At 31.9% G+C, this 11,060-nt stretch overlaps 1 non-coding gene across 1 annotated transcript; it reads right to left on the bottom strand.

The window, feature by feature from the left end:
- Positions 1–4,930: 4,930 nt before the first annotated feature.
- On the bottom strand, positions 4,931–5,003 carry TRNAR-UCU. Its single transcript has one exon. It is a non-coding gene; the product is annotated as a tRNA-Arg (tRNA).
- Between the last annotated feature and the right edge of the window lie 6,057 nt (positions 5,004–11,060).

Raw genomic sequence — 11,060 nt, 5'->3', positions numbered from 1 at the left:
GTTGGTAGAAGGGAGGTCCTTATGTGTGTTGGTTGTAAATATGATAGTAGGGGCTATGTTATAATTAGAGGTGATTGTAATGAAATCCAAGTTAAAGATGATTGCGGTGGTATAGTTTTATCTTAATAAGGTTATGATATTGGTCTCATCGGAGATTATTGTGGCACAGATTTAGTTGGACGTAGTTATAATGCAAGCAAAGTTACGAGGCATGTTTAGATGCACTTATGATTACAAAATAAGAGAGGTTATGGAATAGACCTTGAATGAAATATTTGTGACATAAGAGACACTATGATATAAGTTTGGAAGGAAATGAAGCCTAAGCGAGGATGTAGGGTGTATCTTATAATGATAATAATTACGATCCAAATAAGGTTGCGTCATAGGCCGTAAGAGAGGGATATATATGGTGATCATTATGTCATAACTTAGGTGTTGAAGCAACAATGATGATATTAGAAGTAGGGTTACTATATAGATCTTTACAAAAAAAAGAAGAAGAGATTAAGTCTTAAGGTAGATGGTTATGGAATTAACAAAATGGTGGCATAGATTTTGAGGGAGATGATTGTGATGCAGATGAGGTTATGAAATATATTTAGATGGAGATGATTGTGGTATAAATGAGGTTATAAAATGTGTCTTGTAGAAGATAATTGTGGTGTAAGAATTGTAGTGAAGGCCTTGGAATAGGCGATGATGTCTCATAGAAATTCCATAAGAATTTAGGAAGACTTTAAAGAACCATAGTTCTCCAATGATTCATGTAATTTTTTATGTTCCAAAGTTCTTAAGGATCTTAATGATGCTCCCTCACTCAAATTTCTCCAAGAATATGATTAGCTATACATGATTGATTTCTCAAGGATCTTTATAATGCTCCCTCTTCAATAATTCGACAAAATTCTAAAGTCATTTTTTGTGCCCTAAAATTCTCAAGAAAGTCTAGGGTGCTTGTCAATGCGTCAAATAAACAAAATTAAGGCTTATTTAAATATTTTTGGAGAGCACATAAGTTATAATTCAAAATTTAATAGAGCATTACTTATAATTTTCAACAATAAATACTGCAAATTACATCCTCCTATGATTAAAATTTTCACAAATGATAATGCCCCTAGATGACTCTATAGGACCAAAGGGAATACCTAATTAGCAATGTAGGTGGTTAGGTGTTGGATGTAGCCATAAAAATATTGAAATATACTGTAAGAAGGATCTTTTTGCTGAATTAAATTTAGAAGAAAAAGTTCCTAATTAATCCTTTTTTGGTGGCTTGAATGTTAATGATGGAGGCTTAATGAATCCAGCTAGCTTAATCCTTTGGTGAGAGTCATGCTTTATTAATTTTCTTTATTTTTGTAATATAGTCTCATCCCATATCATCCCTCATGTCTCCACTACAATCCCTCATTATCTACCTTCACCAATCTTCTCCATTCATTTCTCATGTTTTTAATACTACATCTTCACACCAACCACAATATAAAGATGTCACCATTAGTTCCCCTCCATCAACTAGTATCCCTAATTTCTAAGGCTATTCATCATGTGTGCTTCGAGAAATTATTGTGTGCGGAATCCGAATGCATTCGGATTCCAATCACCATGCGCCACGTTACTGGATGCATTGGGCCCCGGAGTGCATCCGCTGACGTGGCAAGCGGTGATTGGAATCCGAATGCATTTGGATTCCGCACACAATAATTTCTCGTGCAATTCATGGTTAATGAGAGAGAGAGAGAGAGAGAGAGAGAGAGAGAGAGAGAGAGAGAGAGAGAGAGATTATTTGCTAAAAATGACAACTTTCTTTAGGATCAATGAAGGTTCACTAGATTTTCTCTTATCCCCATGTCACTATTATTCTCCGAAATACCATGTGTATACTTGAAAATAAGGGTTTTATGCTCACTTGATATATGATTTGATTTTTGTAGGGTAAATTTGGATTCATTTCAGTTATGTGCTTGATTTTCAAAATTATGCTCATGAAAAAATTTTAACAATTATGATAAACCAAGAAAAATTTATTAATCAAGAAAATTCCAAAATATTCTTATTGTAAAAATTATGGAAATATGATAATAAAATGTTATACAAGACTTATTTTATTTTATTTTAAAGTATAGTACAAGGAGAAGCATAGCATAAAAAATATTTGTTAATTAAAAGTAATTTGTTAATTGAGAAAAATAATATTATTAAAATTTATCAAAATAATGAGAGAGAGAGGTGTCAATATTTGACACGGCCTACAAACTCGACTCAAATCCGATCTGAAAATTCTGGGTTAGGGTCAACCCGAACCCGAAATAGGTCGAGTTCAGGTTCAACAAATCGACTCGTTTCAAAAATTGGGTCGGATTCGGGTTGAACCGGAAACCTGAAATTGACCCGTTTTTTACCCGAAAATAAGTTTTTGACCTAGAAACCCCAGATTGACCCATTTTCGACCCAAAAATCAAAGATTGACCCATTTTTTGACCCGAAAACTAATAAATTTGGTTGATCCTGGTCATTTGGGTTGCGTCGGATTGACATGGACTCGAAGTGGGTCGGGTTAGGGTCTGAAAAACCAACCCGTTTGCAAAAAGGGGTTGGGTTGACCCAAATAGTGTCTGGTCAGTTTCGGCTTCGACCCAAAACCTGACCCGTGACTTGAAATTGACACACCTAGGAGAGAGAGAGAGAGTCATCTTATATTTTAAAAGATTTTTTTCCTTTCTACCATGTCTTAGAAAAGTTTTTGTATAAAAAGTTTGGAAAATTGAGCATGAATATTTTATTTATTTTTCATAAGAGTAATAAAAGAGAAGAATAATATTAAATATTTATTAACTTAAAATTGATAATTTAGAATAAAAAAATAGAACATATTTGCTCGGATGATGAGAATGATCTCTTTCTCCCCTCCTTACATGCAGCATGCACATACAAGAAATTATCATGCTCGTTGCGATGAATGAGATACTTTTACCAATATTTTGAGCTCATTTGATTTCTAATTTAATTTTTGAAAATATATTAGGATCTAATTTAAACTTTTTTATCAGATATTTGTGACTGTTTTTATTTTTTTGTGATTTTTATAAATCAAGTTAATTCAGAAAAAATCACAATTTTCTAAAATCTGTAAAAAGAAGAAAAATAACATAAAAATAAATTTATAATTAAAAATAAGAAAATGAAATTCAATATGTGAGAGAGACATGCTATATTTCAAAAACATTTCAATCATTTTTATTATAAAAAAAAATTTCTTATTGAAAAACTAGTGAATGTTTTAGTATAGATTATTTTTTAAAGAAATTTTCGTACTAAGCATAATTAATAATTAAACTGTAAGATTAAGCACGTTTTAGAAAAAATTTAAAAATAGGCAAAGTCGCTCGTTTGAAAGGCGACTTAGGTTAAACCCAACGACCACGTGGCAGATGATGTGGCAGTTTGAATAAAATAACGTAAGTCGCCCGTTAACCAGGCGACTTGTAAGTCGCCCGTTAACCGGGCGACTTAGAGTTAAATACAACACCTTTCCCTTTCCCGATCTGTTTCTTCTCTCCCACTTCTCCCCCATTTTTCCCCAGGTTGCTTGCGGTTCCTGTCTGTCGCCGGATCTAGCAAAGGTAAGGGATTTTTTATGCATTTTATGTGTAGTTAGTTAATTGTTTGTAGATTATTGTGTATTTTCGTTAGATTAAGAAAGATTTATGAATTTCAAACTACTTCTCAAGTTTTTTTTGGGTGAATCTCTTTGTTTGTGGAAATTTTTTGTAGATCTGTTTAAGATTTGTGCATTTAGCTTAGACTTAAGTTATTTATTCACCTTTTCCTTTCCCGATCAGACATTCTCCCTCTTCGCCATTTCGAGATCTGCTTGCTGCTCCGCCCGTTCGTCGCCGGATCAGGTAATGTGAAGTTATTTTATGCATTTTTTATGTTAAATTAGTTAGATTTTTTATATCGGATTAGACGGCAATTTTTGTTAAATGGATTGTCATAGAAGTTTGAGGAGAGTCTATAACCTTGCATGTTAATAAAGGAGGTTTTGTGGAGTGAGGTGACAGAGTAGGTTATCAAAATAACGTGTTTTAATGAATTGCAAAATTTAAGTACTATGATTTATAATACAAATTACAAAATACTTAATATTTTAATTATTCTAAAGACTGCTAAAATATAATTAAAATTCATTTAATTTTACAAGTATGAAAAAGACTTCATTACAATTTAGCTCTTACAAAAATTATTTAGATCTACCAAGTTTTAACAAAATCTATGTTCTATATCAACTTATCTCTACTTCTGTCAAACAATATTATAACTAACTCTAGCAAAATGAGACAAACTAATAGATCTACAAAAAAAAATTCATAAATAAACTAAAAAGACTCAAATAGGATCATTTTTAACCAAATTTGTACAACACTGATGGCGAGATCAGCAACTAAACATAATAATCCGCAAATACTAAAAATAAAACCTTACCTATGAGCTTGATGGCGAGATCGGCGACTCCAAACTTCCCTATGGCGACGGCTGCAGAAGGGGAAAGTGAAGGAAATGAGATCGGGAAGGATTTTGGGAATTAAAGTAGTAGCATAAAGTCGCCCGTTTAACGGGCGACTTATAAGTCGTCCGTTAAACTGACGACTTATAAGTCGCCACATCATCACCACGTCGGATCGTGACTATTCTAGTCAACGCCTAAGTCGCCCGTTTAACAGGCGACTTTGCCTATTTTTAAATTTTTTTTTTAAATATGCTTAAGCTCTTAATATAATTTATAATCATGCTTAGTCTTAAAATTTTCCGTAATAGTAAAGAGAAGAACAGCATAAAATAGGAATGCAAATCGGGCATCTTTTTTTTTTTATAATAATTAAAAATTTATTACATAAGAAAAAAAAATCAATTAATAATAAAGCACGCCCGGTGGGACTCGAACCCACAATCGCCTGATTAGAAGTCAGACGCCTTATCCATTAGGCCACGGGCGCTACTGGTTACAGTTTTACTTGAAATATTTAATAACATGTTAACGTTAGATTAAAATTCTTCTCGCTTCATAACAATACTACTGTATTGAACTTTAGTATTATTGAATTATGTCTGATCCTCTACTGCCCTGAACTTTTGCTTTCTAATTCACATTGATAAAATATAAATCACAATTAGTGAATATTTCATGCATTAAATCTTGAATTCAATGATTCCAATCTTTCTCCTGCAGTAGACATAATGAATCACAAATATTGGAGAGAAAATATAAGTTTTAGGCTATGTTTATGATGGCTTTTTTACTGTTTCTTAAAGTAATTTTTTAGTACGAGAATTAAAAATTTTAAAGTAGAAAATTGCTTTAATAAGCAGTAACAAAGTCGTCCCAAACGAACCTTAATCTCTCTGGTAAAACCATGCTTCTTAGGCTTCAATTATGATAGCTTTTGATCACTAATTTTTTACTATTTTTTAAAAAAAATTGTATAAAAAAGCTACTTTAGAAAAAAATAATAAGAAAACTATTCTAAACGAAGTCTCAGGCTTCATTTGGGACAGCTTTTGACCATTATTTTTTAATTGATTTCAATAAATTTTTATAATAAAAAGCTGCTTTAAAAAATATGAAGAAAACTATCCCAAACATAGGATCTGATGAATGACATCTCCTTAATCAAATTAGTTCACCTACATCTGACCAATATTCACACATTTAAATAACATATAAATCAAGGCTAAGGAACATTTAATTATAAATAAACTGAATTGAAATGATTTCGACAGCTATTTTTTTCTTTAAATTTTTTTTTTTCCCTTTTTCAACAGCTATTTAAAACCATGATAATAAAATCTAAATATCTCATATCCTCGCTTTTTTATTATGAGCAGACCTATTGTTTTTTGAGTCTAATAGTTTAATTGTATGATCTTGAGCAATTTACTATGCAATTTATATAATAATTTTATTGTTTACAAATAAATAGTAGTTTATATAATTTTGTTTTAATAAAAATTTTTTAAGAGCTTGAGTATCTTTAAAGCGAATAGTAATTAACTTTGAAAATGTTAGTCAATTTAGGCACTTCAAGCTGACTCGTGAGCTGAATAGAGCTTGATAAGCTAATAAGCCATGTATGAGCAGGCTCCGACTCAACTCCTTAGCTATTGAGACAGCTCGTTTAAAAATATCAATTTTAAATATACTTAAAATATATAAAAATTAAAAAAATTAGTAAAAATTGTTAAAAATATTTGAAAGTTATATTTCCCTTTCTTATTTTAATGTATTCTTATTATTTCTAATTTAATTTCTTACTCTTTTTATCATATTATTATAATAATTGCTTCAATAATAAAATTTTCTCTCTTTTTTGATAAATAAGTCGGCTCGAGACTCAAACCAAGCTCATAACAAATTTGAGCTTGAACTTGATTAATTAATCAAGCTCAAGTGCAAGCCGAGAGTGCTTCGAACTTAGCTCGACTCATTTACAACCCTAGACGCTTCAATGATTTTAATTGCATTTATGATAATATGTCATAATTAAATTTATGAAATTAAATGAAGCCATTATTTAAACATCATAAAAAATTTGTTTAGTTAATTTTATGTTTGTTAGTATTGTAAAAATTTCTATTTGTCAAAGCATAAATTATGACACAAAGTATTCATATAAAAACTATTTTGATTGATTGATTCTTATTCAAATTTACTCAGTTTAGTTAAATCAAACATCACATAAGGTAAAAATGGTGCGTCGATGCCTAAAATGAGGTCTGGTTCTTCGCCTTTATTGTGCCATTGCCTTTATTACTTAAATTGGAATGTGAATGACTCTGAGGCTTACTTTGCGACAATTTTTTTACTTCTTAAAGCAGTTATTTAATATAAAAAGTTAAATTTTTGTACTAAATAATTACTTTAAGAAGCATTAAAAAAATCATCCCAAATAAAGCCTAAACTTGTTGAATTGATCAATTTAATTTGGGTGTTTTGTGCTGGTTGACACAACAGGTTGTGGTTCGATTGCTTATTCAACAATTAATGAACTTGTCATCTCACCGTTATAGGTTGGATTAGGGGTATAAGTGAGCCGAGCTAGCTCGAGCTCGATTTGTTAACAAGCTCATGAGTCAAACTTATCAAGGAGCTGGAGCTCAAATTAGCTTGGTTCGGAAGGTCATTGAGACTCAATTAATTTAAAATATATTTAAAATTTAATTTAAATTAGCATTACATAATACAATTTAATATATTTAAATTAATTCTATAATAATAATAATAATAATAATTTATGATGTGTAATATATTTGATATAATTTGAGATAATAAAATAGTAATCACCATATATATGATAGATCATATTTTTTAGAACAGTGACATTAAATCAAAAAAGAAAATTGAATAATATTTTCATATCAACTAAATGTCAATAGAGCTTAAAATGGCACTAATGGATTCTTAGACATTCATAACAGACAAAATTTGGGTGTTCATTACAATAAAATTTCTTTTCTTATTATTTTATTTTTATTATTTTTTTAGAAAAATTGATAGTGGGATGCATGGGTATTAAAAATAATGATACATAGTTTTTTAAAATATTAAATATGCTAATTAATTTAATCTACATTATTTTTGCATTATTTTCTTAAATCTTATTACATCACAAGAAAAGAAAAAAAGATTAATCACTCTCTCTCTCTCTCTCTCTCCATAAAATTTAACTTTTCACATTGCTGTTTGTTTTTGTCTTGTGATGAGGTAGGTTTGTTGTTCTGATTTTTGGCAAGTAGGGTTGTTGGCTGGAGATTTTGTTTTTTTTTTGCTTGGGTGAGTTCCTTCTTGGTTGTGGCAACTTTTTCAGGTCCGGGCAATGATGAGGTAGATTCCTGCTTGCCTCCCTGGATGACTTTGGCTTGTTGGCAACATTTGTTGTTGATTTTTCTGATTGGCCTTCGGTGGGTGTTTGGAATTCTTGCTATTGTTTTCTTTGACTCCAATGGATGACCCAAGATGGAAAACTATGTGGCGTTTCTAAGCCAGTATGCCTTCAGGGCCTTTTTTTCTTTCTCTCTATTTTTGGATTGCCAATCTGTCACTTTTTGTGTTATTTGTAGTTTTGTAATGTCCTGTTGTGGCATCTTTTGGCCTAAGTTTGTAGTCCGCTTTATATATATATATATATCTCCCAAGTAAGAACATTGGGGCATTAATTAAGGTAATTAAAAATCAAATGAATTTGATAAAAAAATTTAATGAACAAATTTTAACAATATGAGTTAGATCGACTCAATTCATGAGATGAAAGATAACATTTGACTATTCATACTTTTTGTCTATATTTGAGCCTATCCTTGACTGTTTGGTGGGAGGATTTTCTTTTCTTTTTTTTTTGCCACAAAAAAAACATAAATTTTTAATTTTGTTGAAGTTCGATTATTTTTTGAATGTAAGTTGATTCTTTTTCACACACTATAATTTATTTTCTTTCTATGAATTTCGGCCAATGCCCTTAAAATTTATAATTACAATAAAAACAACACAATTAAAGTAGTTTTCTATCACTATAGGAAAATCGCTTGTTACAGATGGTTAACTAAGAAAATCGGCCGAAAATTTTCCTTTTATGGCGGAAACCTATAGGACGGTATATGTGTCGAAAATTTTTCGACAAGTTTAAGTAATCCGACGTAATTTACACCGGTGATTCCGTCGGTAATTTCCGAAAACAATTACGACGGAATTTAATATATCCGGCCGATAAATAAGCCGACGGAATATGCGCCGGTAACATAATGGCAAAAATTTTCCTGGAAATTTATCAGCGCATATTCCGCCGGTTAGTCCGCCGCTTTTTCCGGCATATGTATGTCCGACGGAAATTCCAACAGTAACGGAAGATTTACCTGTCGTGTACTACAAAATTTAAAATTTTTATACTAAAAAGTTACTTCAAGAAGCAGTAAGAAAGCCATCTCAAACGAAGTCTAAGTTAACCCACTACAAAATCATCTTGTATATAGAGATGATTAGTATTTTCCCAACCAAAATTAACCAAACCCATAAAGATAACATAGGAGCAAAATCTTATTCTTGTGAATTCATAATCCCATCAATTTCATAAAATTATCAATTTTCATATGAAAAGAATTTTATCAACTCTCATAATACATTAATCATTCATTAAGCATATAAATAAATGATTAGATATACATAAACGCTACTTAATTCTCTAATCTTTCTCGTATATTTTTAACATTAAAAATCATCAAATACTTAAATTATCATATATTTAATTCCTATTTATTCAAAATGCTCCGCATATTTAAAATGTGATTAAATGCTCATTGAATTCAAAAAACATCCATTCAATTATTGATGCTATATAAACTAAATCGTTTATGTTATTAGGTATAATGATAAAGACAAATTATCTGATTGTGATATTTTATTCGAGATAGGGTACATCTAAACTTAAATGGTGGGGAAAGCCCTTCTCGTCCTCTTAATAGAGAAAAAACTTTTCCTAATTTTGATGGACTCTTGCATTTTCTCTTTGTTCCCCACATGTCTATGTACAATGCTTCCCAATGAGCCAATCACAAAATTTTGAAGTCATTTCAAGCTATAAATTTCATAATTTGATTAATAGAGAAATTAATAATTTATAATTAATTAAATTAATTTTATTTTATATTAGTTTTTGCTTTAATTTCATTAAATTCATCTACTCTCATAGATGCGAAAAAATGTATAAAATGTGTAAATTATATTTGTTTATTAGTATTATTTATGTTGCATGTTATAGTTTTTTTTTTTTTAAATGTTGTAGGTTATAATATTGATACATTATCAAAGCTTGCTTTGATTGGCATGAATCTCGAGATATATTTGAATGAAAACTTTCAAATTTAAGTTATAAACTTATAATTAGTATTAGAGCAGTTAATTATGCAGTTTATATGTTAATCATTGTAGTTATACAGCTGTTTACATTTCTTCCATTTAGCTACTGACACGTGTACCTAGTCACTCACTTTATTCACCTATATAGTCTCACCTGTGCCTATGATTCCGGGCGATAATAATATTTCATTTTCCATCTCCTGTTACTGTTCTTCTTCCTCACCTCCGATGAGTGCACGGTGAGGAATCTTGATTCTTAGTTTCTACATGGTATTAGGCCTCTTTTTCTTTCCTTCTCTCTCGTTATGACAACATCTCTCTCTGCCTCTCCTTCAGTCGCCGAGCAACTTTCCAGCACCACAACGGAGATCTCGCCGATCTCCCTGTCGCTCAAGTTTGTGGTCTCCAATCTCAAAACTCTCGTCCCTAACCAGCTATCGTCGGACAACTATCCGATTTGGCCCCACCAGATTATCAAGCTTCTTCGCGCCAATGACTTTGACACTTTTCTTGCTCCTCCGGTTCCCCTCACCGATATCCCCACCTGTGCTTCCCTACATCCTTCATCTTGACACCACTCATGAGATCTGGCACTTTCTTGAAAATCAATTTCAGGCAACCAGCCGATCCAAGGTCATACAGCTCAAAAATGAGCTTCATCACATCTCCATGAAAAATCTTTCCATGGTTCAGTACTTGACCGAGATCAAGAAGCTGGTCGATCAGATTGCCTCGGCCGGCTCCACCATTGACTCTGAAGATATAATTCTGTATATCTTGAACAGATTGCCCCCGACATATCAATCTTTCAAAACATATATCCGTAATTCTCCGACCCAAATACGTCTGGACAATCTTTACGCAATGCTGATAAGTGAAGAAATCCATATCACCGCTGACGCCGCCCGAAGCTCTGCTGACATTGTCCAGCAAGCGGCTCTCTACGCGAATCGCGGACGCGGTCGTCGCAATAGGGGACGACCTCCTCCGTCTCAGTCCTCCAATGGACGGCTCGTGAATCAACAGCAACCAGCTCACATTTGCCAAATCTGCGCTAAGAAAGGTCACACGGCAGATGTATGTTGGCACCGTATGAATGCCAACTACACTCCTCAATCTTCAACTGCCAAGCAAAACAACGCTCTCG

Source organism: Dendrobium catenatum, unplaced genomic scaffold, assembly GCF_001605985.2.
Source record: "Dendrobium catenatum unplaced genomic scaffold, ASM160598v2 fragScaff_scaffold_621, whole genome shotgun sequence".
NCBI lineage: Eukaryota > Viridiplantae > Streptophyta > Magnoliopsida > Asparagales > Orchidaceae > Dendrobium > Dendrobium catenatum.
This window is presented reverse-complemented; position numbering and strand designations above follow the sequence as displayed.